Raw genomic sequence first — 17,093 nt, 5'->3', positions numbered from 1 at the left:
TTTCAAAAATTACCAAGAACAAAAACAAAAAGAGTCAAACTAAGAAAAAAGAGTAAACAAAGAAAAGAAAAAATATTTTTGAAAAGATTTTTGATTTTTTTCAAAAATTGAAGAAGAAGAAAATAAAAATAAAAGACTCAAATAAAATAAAATAAAATAAAATAAATTACCTGATCTAGGGAGCAAGACAATCTGTCAGTTTGTCCAAACTCAACAATCCCCGGCAACGGCGCCAAAAACTTGGTGCACGAATCCCCCCACTTTGGAAAAACTACCAAAAGTACCCATGAAGTTTACAAACGCTGACAAAAGTACCCATAATATAAGAAAACTAACGTTGTACCCATGAAAGATGGGTTCCGTATGACAAAAGTATCCAAATCTTAATTTTTTGTTGATTTTTTAATAAAATTCCTAAACTACCCTACATTCAACCTCAATTCACTTTTTCAACCTTTTATAACTCTTTGCACCAACTCTTTTCATGGAGTCCAAAACTACTCCTACAACAAACCAGACCGAAATCAATGGTAGTGGTGGTGGTGGTAGAGGATTGGACCTCAACCGATTCACTCATAAGTTTATAATCCATACCCAAACTAAATTAATCACAAAACATAAAAATTTTCAAATCCATTCATCCAATTTCAATTTACTTTAGCAAAACTAGAAATAGAAAAAGCCATCAACCATAAAAAATCAATAAATCCATTCATCTAATTTAAAATTTATTTCAGCAAAAATCAGAAGTAGAAGTAGCCATCAACTGGATCTTCTGTGAATCAATCTCAGCCTTCATAAAAAATAGAAGCAGATTTAAAATAAACTAGAACAGTATCATCTTAGTAGTAACTAAATCAATTTCTGAAAAGAAGAAAAATAAAATAAAAATGTTTTAAAAAAAAAAGAAATACCTTTTTCTTCGCCGGCCGATTGTAACATCGTCAATGGCAGAACCTCCATCGACAGTGCCACCTCCCTTTCTTCTCTGATTTCTCTTTACCGAACCTGCTTTCTGCATGCAAGAGTACCACGACCGCTCTCTCTTCTCAGGTGTGCGACGAGGGTGTTCTCCTTGGCTGGATCAGACGCGCCACGACGACGTTCTCCTTGGCTGCAACAAGCGCACCACGGCAGCATTCTCCTCAGGTTGGGTCACAGGTGTGCGATGAAGGTGTTGTAGTCACCTTAATAGTGAGAGGGAGAAGCAGTGAGAGGAGAAGAGATTGGCGGTAATGGAGTAGGTGGGTGGCGGACCGCAATGAAGAGGTAGGAGGAGAGTTTCTGTGACTCTGTGAGGGTTTTTGAGGGATAAGTGAGGAGAGAGGAAGAAGAGAAGAGAGGGAGTGACGGTAGAATGGGGTTAGAGTGGGGTAGTTTAGGAATTTTATTAAAAAATCAACAAAAAATTAGGATTTGGATACTTTTGTCATACGGAACCCATCTTTCATGGATACAACATTAATTTCCTTAGTTTATGGGTACTTTTGTCAGCGTTCGTAAACTTCATGGGTACTTTTAGTAGTTTTTCCCCCCACTTTCGTACAACTGTACCAGCAAGTGCACTGGGTCGTCCAAGTAATACCTGAGCGAGTCAGGGTCGATCCCACAAGGATTGTGGTTTGAAGCAAGCTATGGTTATCTTGCGGGTCTTAGTCAGGCGAATCAGAAAGTTGTTGGATATGGAGTTGTATTAGGATTAAAATCAGTAATAGGAGTAAGGTAAAGGATTGGAGTTGCTTTGTCTTTCTGAGTTAACTCTGGTATTACTGTCTTCTTTGCTTGTGAATGATCTCTTCAATGGCAGACTGTATGTGATCAACGCCATTGCCCATGGTCATTAATCTCCTCTGCTCCATATCGAACACTATTGCATGTGGTCATCCAATCTAATGGAGGGTGAAGCTCTAGCAGTTTATTCTCTTGGCAATCCTACTCAAAACGCCACAGACAAGGTCGAATCTTCTGGATCAGAGAATGCTGCTTCTTTGGATTTTCTAGCCTATACTACAGAGACCCTAATCTCCTCAGAAATTGGCTGAACTGGTATCTCGAGAAGTCTCCAACGAAGTCGTGGATTAGCCATTTGAGAGATGTATAAACATAGCTATTGGTTCACGCTTTCCACCCACGTATTCACATGAACCCAAGTAGACGCAGGTATTTGTCAGGCACGTTCGTCTTAGTATGATGAACAGAGTTGATTGTCATTGATCATCCTATTTACCATGTTGAAGAATGAATATCCATCTTAGAAATAAATCAAACATAGATCAAAGAGAAACAGTAATAATTTTATTAATTCATAGGACTCAGCAGGGCTCCTTGATGCGTGAGCATCTTCTCTATCTTTTCCTAGTGAATTTGCACTCAAATTATTGAGTTTAATAAAGATTTAATTACCTTTAGCCACTATGAATGCTATTTTGAGTTGTTTGCAATTTTTGTTTATTTCAGGTAGCATTCGGATGAATTTGACGGAGTTTTGTAGCAGAAAAGGAAGAAAGCGAATGATGCTGTCAACCCCGACCTCCTTGCACTCAAATAGGAATAACTTGAGCTACAGATATCCAATTGACGTGATTCTAGTGGCAGTAGAAATCTAACTTTCAGATCTTTCTAACGATATATAATAGTATACCTTTTTTTTTCCATTTCACATGGCTACCTCCACGCTAAACTTGGATCCTTCCAAGTTTGGCGCCACCAAGAAGCCCCAAGGAAGAATACACGCTGCCATCTACACGCCGAACTTGAGTTTACTAAAGTTCAGTGCCAGTTCAATGACAAAGGCTCCACGTACACGCTGCCCACTCCAAGCCATGGCACCAGTTCATCTGATTTCAAGTGGTCCCACGTCTCCAAAGCTATGTACAAGATTTATTTTGGTTTTGATTAAAACTTTTATTTTATTTTTAAAATAGGAAAAGATATTATTTAGTTTTAGAAAATATATTTTACATTAATTAGGATTAGATATAAAAGGAAAAAGAATCATCCCTTCGGGCTCTTCTCTTCTCTTGGACCTCATTCCGCAATTTTACAGTTTTTCAAAATCCTTGTTTTCTCTCTGAACTGTGAGCAACTAAACATCCACTGTTAAGGTTAGGAGCTCTGTCTATTGTATGGATTGATACTATTATTTTTCTATTTTTTAATTCATGTATTGATTTCTATTTCAAGAATTATTTTCATTCTTTATCTTATGAATTTGGGTGGAATGGAAGTATGACCCTTATTCTAATTGAGTTCTTGTATAACTTGGAAAAGCTCTTTACTTGAACAACAGCTTGAAAACAATTTCTCCTAAACGTCTGATTATCTGGACTTAATGGGATACATGACATATAATCCTCTTATATTTGGGTAATTAAGATTTTTGTGGCTTATAACTAGAATTGAACTTCACCCTCTAATTGGAATTAAGTGACCAAGGAATTGGCGGTTGATGAAGGTTAGAGGAGACTAAAAAGGTCTAAGGAATTAGGGTTTAGTCACATATAGTTTGCCATGAATGGAATCTTGCATGATTAAAATAGTTAGTAAGAAAAGTCAATCCGAAAATTAGATAACTCTGAAGCTTTAACTGTTTCTCCATATATATTTCACAACCCGTTTACTATTTGCTTTCTGATCTTCTGAATTACTGTTTGATGCAATTGAACTCTCAATACTCCTTTTTGTTTGTCTAACTAAGTAAATCACTTAACCGTTGTTGCTTAATCTATCAATCTTCGTGGGATCGCCATCATTCACTTGAGGTACTACTTGGTACGACCCGGTGCACTTGTCGATTAGTTTGTGGGTTATAAATTCTGCACCACTCCTCCTCTCAACCTAGGAGGTTTAGAAACTCATACTAAAAAGAAATACAATGTAAAAAACGAAAATATGCTGAATGGTGGTAAAAAGGTTCGAATAACATAAATCTAATCCCTTAAATACTAAATAAATGACTAGTAAGGGTAAAATAGTCTTTCTAGTGCCAAAATCCACTTCTAGGGCCCACTTGGTGAGTGTTTGGGCTGAGCTTTGGTGAGATCTATGTGCTATAAGGCTCCTAAGGTATTGAACGCTGGTTAGGGGGTCCTCTCTGGGCGTTTGGATGCTGGTCTCTGCTCTTTGGGCGCTGGATGCCTGGAAAGGGGCAGGAGGCTGGCGTTGGACGCCAATTCTGGGCCTTCTAATCTGAAGCAAAGTATAGACTATTATATATTTATGGAAAGCTCTGGAAGTCAGCTTTCCATAGACGTTAAGAACGCTCCATTTAGACTTTTGTAACTCCAGAAAAGCTCTTCCAAGTGCAAGGAGGTCAAATCCGGACAGCATCTGCAGTGCTTTCTCTGTCTCTGAATCAAATTTGTGCTCAAGCTCCTCAATTTTAGCCAGAAAATATCTGAAATTGTATAAAAACACTCAAAATCAAAGTAGAATCCAAAAATGTGAATTTAATACTAAAACCTATAAAAACTTAATAAAAACTAAACAAAACACACTAAAAACTATATGAAAATGATGCCAAAAAGCATATAAAATATCCGCTCATCAGGACCCGGTCAATGTGGATGAGTTTTTGTTCAAGACAACCCGAGGCGATGATGTGTAGTGGCCTGGTGTACACCTTGATAGTATAATTGGTGGAGGGCCCGTGGCAACTTCGGCAGAGTCTCTATGTTCTTCTTTATAGCTACTAGTAGTTACTGTGAGAATACCTATCCAGATTGCAACTGAGCATGCGCTTCATAATCTTTGTGCACTAATAGTTGTTGCATCCTCTCATAAGTTGTCCTCACAATAGTTGCGATGGGAAGGTTCCTCGTTCCCCTTAAAAGAGCAGTGATACACTCTGAAAGATTCTTGGTCATGTGACCATATTGATGACCTCCATCACAGTGCTGGAGCCTTAGTTTTCTACTAAAGATCAGTGACCACTCCAACATATCTCTTGATAACCCTTTCAAGGCATCCAAGTACCACTCACATCCTTCCTTTCTTGGACTATATGCTATATTGATAAGATATCGCTTGCCTTCTACCGATTTAAACGGGGTATTGAAGTTGGAAGCCATATGACGTATGCAATAAGCATAGTAAGTTATAGAAGAATGCTTGCCACTATTGATTACATTAAGGGCAATGGATATGGCTTGAGATATATTAGATATGAGAAGAAGGCCATGTTGCGGTGTAACGTGCTGCCTCAAATTTGTCCGAAAAAATGACTATGACTTGGTAGACTCAAATTCCACTAGTGCAAAAGCTATGGACAGAATGTTGTTTCTATATTGGGGCCACAAAAATTATCAGCACATCCCCGTATTTTCCATACAAGTGTGTTCCATCAACTGACACAAATGGCTTGTTATGCTTAAACGCTTCGATGCACAGAGAGAAGGCCCAAAATACCTTCTCAAGCTGGCTACAATTCCTGTCAATCATGTTCTTGTTATAGTGTAGAACAGCAACACGATCGTGTATGGTGCTAGGGAGGCATTGGGACAAAGCTTGTAATAAGATGGGAACCTTGTTGTATGACTCTTTCCAATCATTATAAATCTGAGCAATCGCCTTCTGTTTTGCCATCCACACCTTTCGATATGATTGCTTGAAACGATAACTTTGTTGCACTGTACTTTACAACACTATGATAGAAACAGAGGGATCAGCATGCATAATTGACAGGATTATAGTGCAAAATAGACTGCTATCCAACTGAGCATGGTCGGCGCCTAACATGTATGTGGTCCACCTAACCTACGAAATTCCTTACAAAATAACTCATAAATTTTATCAACTAATATATAACATAAGCAACATTTATTAATTATATAAACGGTAAAATACAACATTTATATTCTGTTTGTTCCTGTGATTGCCTTGCATTGTTTGTTCCTGTGATTGATTCTGTTTTAGGATTGAGTTTTGATGGTGATTTATTTTGAATTGGGCCGAAGACTGAGTTGATTTGATTTGGGCCGGAGGCTGCAATTGGTTGGATTAGTGGTAAGTTTTGGTTAAAATGGTTTCTTAGTAAGCGGTGAAATGTATAGAATGTTATTTTGCGTGAAATTTTTATAAGAAAAAAAATATGAGTTTTAGATTTGGATAATGAACTGATGATCACTGCGTTTGAAAATGATTTTATTTAAAATATCTTCTTATGACAATTCTTAAACATTCTACTGAGAATTTGCAGGGACGAAGTTTTCACCCCCTACAGACTTCTCTTTTCAGGATGGGCGAGGAAGCTCACGGAATTTTTGCTAAGTTCTTAAAGATGCTATTTCTATTTGTATACATATGTTATAGATTCACCTCGCCTATATTATTATATTCTTGTAAGAGGGATAAGAGTTGTGATTGTAATGATATGTATGTATATAATATTTGTAAGTTGCTTGAGTAAGAAATGTTGTATATATGTATATGCTTGTTTGTTTTCAAAAAAAAGTATTTTTCTGGTTTTTCAAAGAAGACAGCGATATGGTTTCGAGTCAAAAGCTCCTATATTATTATTAAGTATATGAAGTTGTCATAATACTTCTTAATATTAGAGTGCCGCAGCCAAAAGTGTGACATTCTAATAACAAGGGTGTTACAAGTATAATTTAATTTTTTAAAAATACATTATTATATAATATTTATTAGTTTAATAATATTTTTATTCTTAATCTTTTTTTTGTTTTTTACACAAATATTTTTTTAGCATTTATTTAGTTAAAATTAAATGTATTATATTAATAGTTTGAACTTTGAATAGGTATAAAACTATCATAATAAAAAAAATAAATAAATGTTGTTAATTTTTAAAGGAAATATTTACGCAAATAAAGTTGATAATTTTCATAAACCAAATGTTTCATATCTTTTATGATATATATTTCTTTTATATATGATTTTTTGGTAAAAAATATATTTTTTGTATTATTATCTTAAAAAATAATATAACTAATAAAAAAACACAAGTTTTATGTTTTGTAAAAAGGAAAAAAAAAAAGAAGCATTAGGATTTTATTCAAGGAATTGGTTATGGTGGAGAAAGTTGAACATAGTATTGCAAGATTTTTGCTAAAAGATGCCTATTATGTGGTGAGGATGAGAGCTGTACAGCAGAAGGCCCAATTTCTAGTATACCCTTTTTTTTAATAATTAGAAACATGTCTAAGGGAGCAAGTATAAGTATGCTGTGCTGAATGGTATTAGTGTGGAGAATAGGGATATTGAGCTTTAGTTGAAAAGTTGAAGCGGGTCGGGCATTTATTTATAGCGGCAATAGCTTTTGAAATGAACAGAATGAGAAAAAAAATTAACGCTGCTGGAGCTTTAGGTTGGTTGGGCTGGGATTTGATTAGTTTTCAATTTTAAAAAAAGAAAAGAGTTTAATTAGTTTAATGTGTTGGGATGGGTGTGCATGTGTGCCACATCCTTATGCATGTATGCCACATCCTTGAATCAATGTACGTCCAAAAAAAATTATTAAGAATCAATATGTGTGTATGGTATGAATATTGAAGATGTTTATGATTTTGAAGACTACTCATGTTAAATTTTTATTTTTTTAATTGAGCTTTCTTATATTATGCAGAATTTGAAAATCTAAACTTTACCTTATCACTCTAATTTAAATGTTAATTGTAGTTTCATTTCTTTTAAATTGAGAACCTAATTATTAAATAACTTTCATACTGTGAACACCATTTGATTTAATTGTTAGTCTTTTTGTAAACATTAAAATAATAATATCATTTATATGTTAATATTGATTTGTATAATATATATATATATATATATATATATATATATATATAAATTTAATGTTATTAATTTAAGTTAGTTACGCACATAATAAAATATCCGAAGTTTGTTTGCACATAATTATTCTTTATATTAATATAAATTAGATTATAAAAAGATTAATTAAAAGAAAATACCAATCTAATAATAACCATATTTATTTTTATAAATACATAAGTTTTTTATCCAATTATAAAATTATTTTTCAAGGAGATGGTGGATGATATTAGTGCTCACAAACTTGGGTTGGTAATTTTGGAGAGTGCAAATTTTTTTAATAGCTTGACATTAACTTTGACTGAGTATGTAGTGAATTTTGCTACAATCATTATTTAGTAGGTAAGTATGACATGACAGACAGATCCTACCATAGCAAAAAAAAAAAAAAATATCTTCGACTTTGACTAAGTATGCACAGCACTTTCGTGAGTTGTCCTGAGAGAGTCATAGAAAAAACTGACAGGTACATATTCCGTTAGGGTTATGATTACACTCATGGTTAGGGTTACCAATAGAGTTAGGTTTTAGGGTTTCATTTTACAAATTTTACTATTTTTAATATTGTATTCTAATATGTATTTTATACCGGTGACACCAAGACACCTACTATGTGAACGCATGGAATGCCAAAAGACTCTATGCGCAAGCATGAGCAAGTAAATTCCTCTTCCATTTCCTCCCACGCAACATTTCAAAACCTTTGCTGGCAGTACATTGCAACTTCAAACAAGGTGCATGAGGTTGTCTTTTTACTTGAAACTACCCTAACATTACTAGCAAAAAGAAGAACCTATTTGAAAATCAGGAAGACCTCTTTCATGTAAATTGTCGCTGCATACCTTTCCAGCGCCTCCAGTTTTGTTTTCACCACAGGTTCGCCATACGTAGACTTGTAATCTGCAACCAGCTCTCTCCTTCTCATGAACTCCAAGTAGTGCTAAAAATGCTCAATGAGTTCCCTAAGGTTGTAACCATTACCAATAAATTTCCCTATCTACATATTAAGTGCCTCACATCGAGATGTAGTCTTTTGGCCAGCAAAGAGTTTTACCCGAATATAAGCGTTGGACCACATGTGCTTTCGTTCGTGGAGGTTAGTAACCCATGCATTATGCTCCAACCAAACTCTTCCACCATCTGACTCTATAAATTCTCAAATTCATCAACCTCAAGATCTTCCATAAGGCATAAACAAAACTTGCTCATAAACCTTGGCTGCCCGACTTTGGCCGTTGCATTTCATAACAGGTGCCAACTGCAAAGCCTATGATGAGCACTTGGAAAAACAACACTAATTGCATTTTTCATTGCGAGATCATCATCTGTAATCACGGACTTTGGTTCCTTTCCATTCATTACCTCAAGAAATGCTCGCAACAACGACACATAACTATCTTGAGCCTCATTACTAAGAATAGCGCACCCGAAAACCAATGTCCTCATATGATGATCCACTCTCGAGAATATCACCAACAGGCACTTGTGCTGATTTCTTCCATACGTCGCATCAAATCCCAGAACGTCCCTGAAAACACTATAGTCGTAACGACTAGTTCTGTCGCACCAGAATATGTTCTGCACCTCCTCTCATCATCCTATGAGTACTTCCAAAAGGTACTAGCATCGTTGCTCTTTAAGCGTGACAAATACTTAAGAGCACACTCTGCATCCGTTGCTCTAGCCATTCTTTACTTCTCTATGGCATTATATATGTCTTTTATTTCCAATCCAACTGTCTCAAATCCATTGGATTGGATGGAAAATGCATAAAATATGGTTGGAACCCGCATCCCAGCTTTTCTCATGCAATTAATTTGGTGTAGTTCTCCTTCTTTAATTGCTCAATGAGAATGCAGCAATCCCCAGAACCTTGCATCCAAAATGTCATGGTTGTGTTGGTTAGAAAAGAATTCTACAAACCATTGATGCGCGATATTTTGTCGGTCTATAATTTTCCAATGAAATTCCGTCGTGAGTATAGTCTAAACTAAAAAGCTATAACGCACCAAAAATTAGAAAATGTGTCACCACAGTTCAAAATCAATAACCGGAAGTAAAATCCCGGGTCGTTCTCCTTAGAAGTTGCCCTAAGGTGCACATCATTGGTTAGGAGTTCTCTTGGTAGTTTGAAGTTGAGTATAAGGAAATTAAATGAACATGAATTTAAGTAATGAGCAATCAACAATTGAGCTAAGGAGACCAAGAAATCAAACTAACAAGGGTGAATGACAATCAATCAATATAAAATCCTTGGCTAGGGGTGAGAATTGGAATTCCTATCCTCATTGCCTCCATCAATTGAGATAACAATTGGTTATTGCTCCACCAAAGGATCCAAGTGAAATTCAAATTGAGAAAGCCAAAACCTAGAGAGAAGTTTGAGTTTCTCTCTCTAGAACCATAAACTCAAAAAAACTAGCTAAAAATTCTCTAATGTGTGAATCCCCCCTCAATCCTTGGTCCCTTGGGTCTTTTCCCTCCAGAATTCAGCTCAAATTGGGCCTGAAACTTCTCTGAAATCGCCAGCCATGATTTCAATAATGAAGTCACGTGCCGAGCGTCACGCGTACGCGTCGTCTGGATTTTTGCAAGCCACGCGTACACGTCAAGCACGTGTACGCGTCGATGAGATTTTTTTACCCAGCCACGTGAATGCGTCAACTCTTGCGCGCCAATCCCAGAACCAAGCTCCCACGCGTGCACATCGGCCACGCGTGCACGTCGATGCCAATGCTCTAAAGCTCCATTTTCCATGCTCCTTCCACTTGTACATGCTACCTTTCTCTCTTCTAGACCAATCTTGCCCCTATAAACTCTGAAATCACTTAACAAACAGATCACGGCATCGAATGGTAATAGAAGGAGATTAAAATATAGTATATTTAGGGCCTAAAAAGCATGTTTTCAACCATTAAGCGAAATTAGGAAGGAAGCACAAAACTATGCATTTTATATGAATAAGTGTGATGGAATGTTGATAAAATCCCTCAAATTCTACACAAGATAAACCCTAAAATTGGGGTTTATCAAATCTCCCTACACTTAAACCAAGCATGTCCTCATGCTAAAATGAATTAAAAGACCAAAGAATCATAGGAGAATGGGGTTTATTAAATGCAAGTTACCTATGAATGCAACTAATGCAGATGTATCTATCTACTTGGTCAAATGTGAATCAATCTTCCAAGAACATATATAAGCAGATAGGGCCAAAATGACAAGATAATTTATGAACTCTACCAATTCAAATGTCAAAGTGGAGTGTACATAACTTGCATGAAGAAAGCTCGTGAAAGCCGGGAACAAGGAGTTGAGCATCAAACCCTCACCGGAAGTGTTTACACTCTAGTCGCTCAAATGTTTGGGGTTGATTCACTCAATTCTCCTCTAATCATGCTTTCTAAGATTTGTTTTTCATCTAACAATCAATAATTATTCAATGCATGCATACATATATCATGAGGTCTTTTCATAGATTGTAATGGGGCTAGGGTCAAGGTACGGTTATATATAGCAAAGTGAGCATGAAATTTGAATCTTTGATTAACATAAGCTTCCTGGTGCACGAAATTGTGATCTCCAGGCTCGAACAAATCCTGGTAATGGCTCCAAAGCTTGGTGCTCTGATCTTAATTCATAATTGTCACAACTTCGATACAACTAACCAGCAAGTGCACTGGGTCGTCCAAGTAATACCTTACGTGAGTAAGGGTCGAATCCCACGGAGATTGTTGGTATGAAGCAAGCTATGGTCACCTTGTAAATCTCAGTCAGGCAGATATAAAACAGTGATATGGTTTTCGAATAATGAATAATAAAATAGGGATAGAGATACTTATGTAAATCATTGGTAGGAATTTCAGATAAGCGAATGGAGATGCTTTTCGTTCCTCTGAACCTCTGCTTTCCTGCTATCTTCATCCAATCAGTCTTACTCCTTTCCATGGCTGGCTTTATGCAAGGACATCACCGTTGTCAGTGGCTACATCCCCTCCTCTCAGTGAATAATATGCTCACGCACCCTGTCACGGCACGGCTATTCATCTGTCGGTTCCCGATCATGCTGGAATAGGATTCACCCTCCTTTTGCGTCTGTCACTAACGCCCAGCACTCGCGAGTTTGAAGCTCGTCACAGTCATTCAATCATTGAATCCTACTCAGAATACCACAGACAAGGTTTAGACCTTCCGGATTCTCTTGAATGCCGCCATCATTCTAGCTTACGCCACGAAGATTCCGGTTAAGAGATCTAAGAGATATTCATTCTAGCTTATTTCATGTAGAACAGAAGTGTTTGTCAGGCACGCGTTCATAAAGGAGAAGGATGATGAGCGTCACACATAATCATCACCTTCATCACGTTCTTGGGTGCGAATGGATATCTTAGAAGTGAAATAAGATGAATTGAATAGAAAACAGTAGTACTTTGCATTAATCTTTGAGGAACAGCAGAGCTCCACACCTTAATCTATGGAATGTAGAAACTCTACCGTTGAAAATACATAAGTGAAGGTCCAGGCATGGCCGAGATGGCCAGCCCCCTAAACGAGATCACAGGATCAAAATAAAATCCAGGATGCCTAATACAATAGTAAGAGGTCCTATTTATAATAAACTAGTCACTAGGGTTTACATGAGTAAGTAATTGATGTACAAATCCACTTCCGGGGCCCACTTAGTGTGTGCTTGGGCTTGGGCTTGAGTGTTACACGTGCAGAGGCCATTTGTGGAGTTGAACAACAGTTTCTGTACCAGTTTGGGCGTTCAACTCTGGTTTTGGATCCTTTTCTGGCGCTGGACGCCAGATTTGGGCAGAAGGCTGGCGTTGAACGCCGGTTTACGTCGTCAATTCTTAGCTAAAGTATGGACTATTATATATTGCTGGAAAGCCCTGGATGTCTACTTTCCAACGCAATTGGAAGCGCGCCATTTCGAGTTCTGTAGCTCCAGAAAATCCACTTTGAGTGCAGGGAGGTCAGAATCCAACAGCATCAGCAGTCCTTTTTCAACCTCTGAATCTGATTTCTGCTCAAGTCCCTCAATTTCAGTCAGAAAATACCTGAAATCACAGAAAAACACACAAACTCATAGTAAAATCCAGAAATGTGAATTTAACATAAAATCTATTAAAAACATCCCTAAAAGTAACTAGATTCTACTGAAAACATACTAAAAACAATGCCAAAAAGCGTATAAATTATCCGCTCATCACTTCCCACCTAACCTATATAACAACCTATAAAAATCTAAAACAAGCCTAACTACCCATTCTTCACTTTTTAACATAAAATCTATTAAAAACATCCCTAAAAGTAACTAGATTCTACTGAAAACATACTAAAAACAATGCCAAAAAGCGTATAAATTATCCGCTCATCACAACACCAAACTTAAATTGTTGCTTGTCCCCAAGCAACTGAAAATCAAGTAGGATAAAAAGAATAGAATATACTATAAATTCCAAACTATCAATGAAACATAGCTCCAATCATATGAGCGGGACTTATAGCTTTTTGCCTCTTGAATAGTTTTGGCATCTCACTTTATTCATTGAGGTTCAGAATGATTGGCATCTATAGGAACTCAGAGTTCAGATAGTGTTATTGATTCTCCTAGTTCAGTATGATGATTCTTGAACACAGCTATTTTATGAGTCTTGGCCGTGGCCCTAAGCACTTTGTTTTCCAGTATTACCACTGGATACATAAATGCCACAGACACATAATTGGGTGAACCTTTTCAGATTGTGACTCAGCTTTGCTAAAGTCCCCAATTAGAGGTGTCCAGGGTTCTTAAGCACACTCTTTTTTTTTTGTTTTTGGACCTTGACTTTAACCGCTCAGTCTCAAGTTTTCACTTGACACCTACACGCCACAAGCACATGGTTAGGGACAGCTTGGTTTAGCCGCTTAGACCAGGATTTTATTCCTTTAGGCCCTCCTATCCATTGATGCTCAAAGCCTTGGGATCCTTTTTATTTGCCCTTGCCTTTTGGTTTTAAGGGTTATTGGCTTTTTGCTCTTGCCTCTTGGTTTTAAGAGCTTTTGGCTTTTTCTGCTTGCTTTTTCTTTTTCTTTCTATTTTTTTCGCCTATTTTTTTCTATTTTTTTTTTCTGCAAGCTTTGTTCTTTGCTGCTTTTTCTTGCTTCAAGAATCATTTTTATGATTTTTCAGATTATCAAATAACATGTCTCCTAGTCATCATTCTTTCAAGAGCCAACATATTTAACATTCTTAAACAACAACTTCAAAAGACATATGCACTGTTCAAGCATACATTCAGAAAACAAGAAGCATTGTCACCACATCAATATAATTAAACTAAGTTCAAGGATAAATTCAAAACTCATGTACTTCTTGTTCTTTTGAATTAAAACATTTTTCATTTAAGAGAGGTGATGGATTCATAGGACATTTATAACTTTAAGACATAGTTACTAACTACTAATGATCATGTAATGAAGACACAAACACAGATAAGCACATAACATAGAAAACGAAAAACAGAAGAAATAAGAACAAGGAATGAATCCACCTTAGTAATGGTGGCGTTTCCTTCTTGAGGAACCAATGATGTCCTTGAGCTCTTCTATGTCTCTTCCTTGTCTTTGCTGCTCCTCCTTCATTGCTTTTAGATCTTCTCTGATTTCATGAAGGATGATGGAGTGCTCTTGATGTTCCACCCTTAGTTGCTTCTAATAATTGTGTGGAAGAAAATGTATCCCCTGAGGTATCTCAGGGATCTCTTGATTTGCAGTCAAATGTTCTACCACTGAGCTATAGACCCTTGATGGAAGCTTTTGTCTTCCCTTTCCTCTTTCTAGAGGTTTCTCTGGCCTTAGGTGCCATCAATGGTTATGGAAAAAACAAAAAAGCTATGCTTTTACCACACCAAACTTAGAATGTTGCTCGTCCTCGAGCAAAAGAAGAAAGAATAGAAGAATAAGAAGAAGATATGGAGGAGATGGATGGGAGTGTGTATTCGGCCATATGGGTGGGATTGGGTGGGAGAGAGATGTTGAATTTTTGAAGGTAGTGGGTGTATGGATGTGAGTGGTAAATGGAAAAAAAAAAAGAAGGGATGATCATGAATGGAAAGAGAGATGATGAGGTAGGTGGGGATCATGTGGGATCCACAGATCCTGAGATGATCCTGTGGGGTCCACAGCTCCTGAGGTGTCAAGGCATTTACATCCCTGCACCAATTTAGGCATGTAAAATGCCCTTGCACACAACTCTGGGCGTTCAGCGCCAGGTTGGTGCCCATTTTGGGCGTTCAACGCCCCTTTGCTGCCATTTCTGGCGTTGAACGCCAGAACCATGCTTGTTCTGGGCGTTCAGCACCAGGATGCTCCCATTCTGGGCGTTCAGCGCCAGAACTATGCTCTGTTCTGGCGTTTGAACGCCAGACAGATGCTCCTCCAGGGTGTGATTTTTCTTCTGCTGTTTTTGATTCCGTTTTCAATTTTTATATTTATTTTGTGACTCCACATGATCATGAACCTAAGAAAACATGACAAACAATAAAAATAAGAATTAGATAAACATTGGGTTGCCTCCCAACAAGCGCTTCTTTAATGTCAATAGCTTGACAGTGGGCTCTCATGGAGCCTCACAGATATGCAGAGCTTTGTTGAAATTCTCCAACACCAAACTTAGAGTTTGGATATGGGAGTTCAACACCAAACTTAGAGTTTGGTTGTGGCCTCCCAACACCAAACTTAGAGTTTGACTGTGGGGGCTCTGGTTGACTCTGCTTGGAGAGAAGCTTTTCCTGCTTCCTCTCCATGGTTGCAGAGGGAGATCCTTGAGTTTTGAATACAAGGGAGTTCTCATTCTATTGAAGGACTATTTCACCTCTGTCAACATCAATCACAGCTCTTGCTGTGGCCAGGAAAGGTCTTCCTAGGATGATGGATTCATCCTCTTTCTTTCCAGTATCCAGGACTATGAAATCAGCAGGGATGTAAAGGCCCTCAACCTTTACTAATACATCTTCTACTTGTCCATAAGCCTGTTTTCTTGAGCTGTCTGCCATCTCTAGTGAGATTTTAGCAGCTTGCACCCCATAGATTCCCAATTTCTCTATTACAGAGAGGGGCATGAGGTTTATTCCTGAACCAAGGTCACACAGAGCCTTAAAGATCATGGTGCCTATGGTACAAGGGATTATGAACTTTCCAGGATCCTGTCTCTTCTGAGGCAATGTCAGTTGATCCAGATCACTTAGTTCATTGATGAACAAGGGAGGTTCAACTTCCCAAGCATCAATGCCAAATAATTTGGCATTCAGCTTCATGATTGCACCAAGAAACTTGGCAGTTTGCTCTTCAGTAACATCCTCATTCTCTTCAGAAGAGGAATACTCATCAGAGCTCATGAAGGGCATAAGGAGGTTCAATGGAATCTCTATGGTCTCTAGATGAGCCTCAGAGTCCTTTGGTTCCTCAGAGGGAAGCTCCTTATTGACCACTAGACGTCCCAGGAGGTCTTCCTCCTTGGGATTCACGTCCTCTCCTCTCCTCACAGGTTCGGCCATGGCGCTTATGTCAATGGCCTTGCACTCTCCTTTTGGATTCTCTTCTGTATTGCTTGGGAGAGTACTAGGAGGGATTTCAGTGATCCTTTTACTCAGCTGGCCTACTTGTGCTTCCAGATTTCTAATGGAAGACCTTGTTTCATTCATGAAACTTACAGTGGCCTTAGATAGATCAGAGACTAGATTTGCTAAATTAGAAGCATTTTGTTCAGAGTTCTCTGTCTGTTGCTGAGTTGATGATGGAAAAGGCTTGCTATTGCTAAACCTGTTTCTTCCACCATTATTAAAGCCTTGTTGGGGCTTTTGATCCTTCCATGAGAAATTTGGATGATTTCTCCATGTTAAGTTATAGGTGTTTCCATAAAGTTCACCTAAGTAATTCACCTCTGCTATTGCAGGGTTCTCAGGATCATAGGCTTCTTCTTCAGAAGATGCCTCTTGAGTACTGTTGGATGCAGCTTGCATTCCATGCAGACTCTGAGAAATCATATTGACTTGCTGAGTCAATATTTTGTTCTGAGCCAATATGGCATTCAGAGTATCAACTTCAAGAACTCCCTTCTTCATAGGCGTCCCATTGCTCACAGGATTCCTTTCAGAAGTGTACATGAACTGGTTATTAGCAACCATGTCAATGAGTTCTTGAGCTTCTGCAGGCGTTTTCTTTAGGTGAATGGATCCACCTGCAGAAGTGTCCAGTGACATCTTTGATAGCTCAGATAAACCATCATAGAATATATCCAGGATGGTCCATTCTGA

Source organism: Arachis ipaensis, chromosome B1 (assembly GCF_059453495.1).
Source record: "Arachis ipaensis isolate K30076 ecotype BB chromosome B1, ASM5945349v1, whole genome shotgun sequence".
Taxonomy (NCBI): domain Eukaryota; kingdom Viridiplantae; phylum Streptophyta; class Magnoliopsida; order Fabales; family Fabaceae; genus Arachis; species Arachis ipaensis.
The sequence above is the reverse complement of the archived record's forward strand: the minus strand, read 5'-3'. Positions refer to the sequence as shown.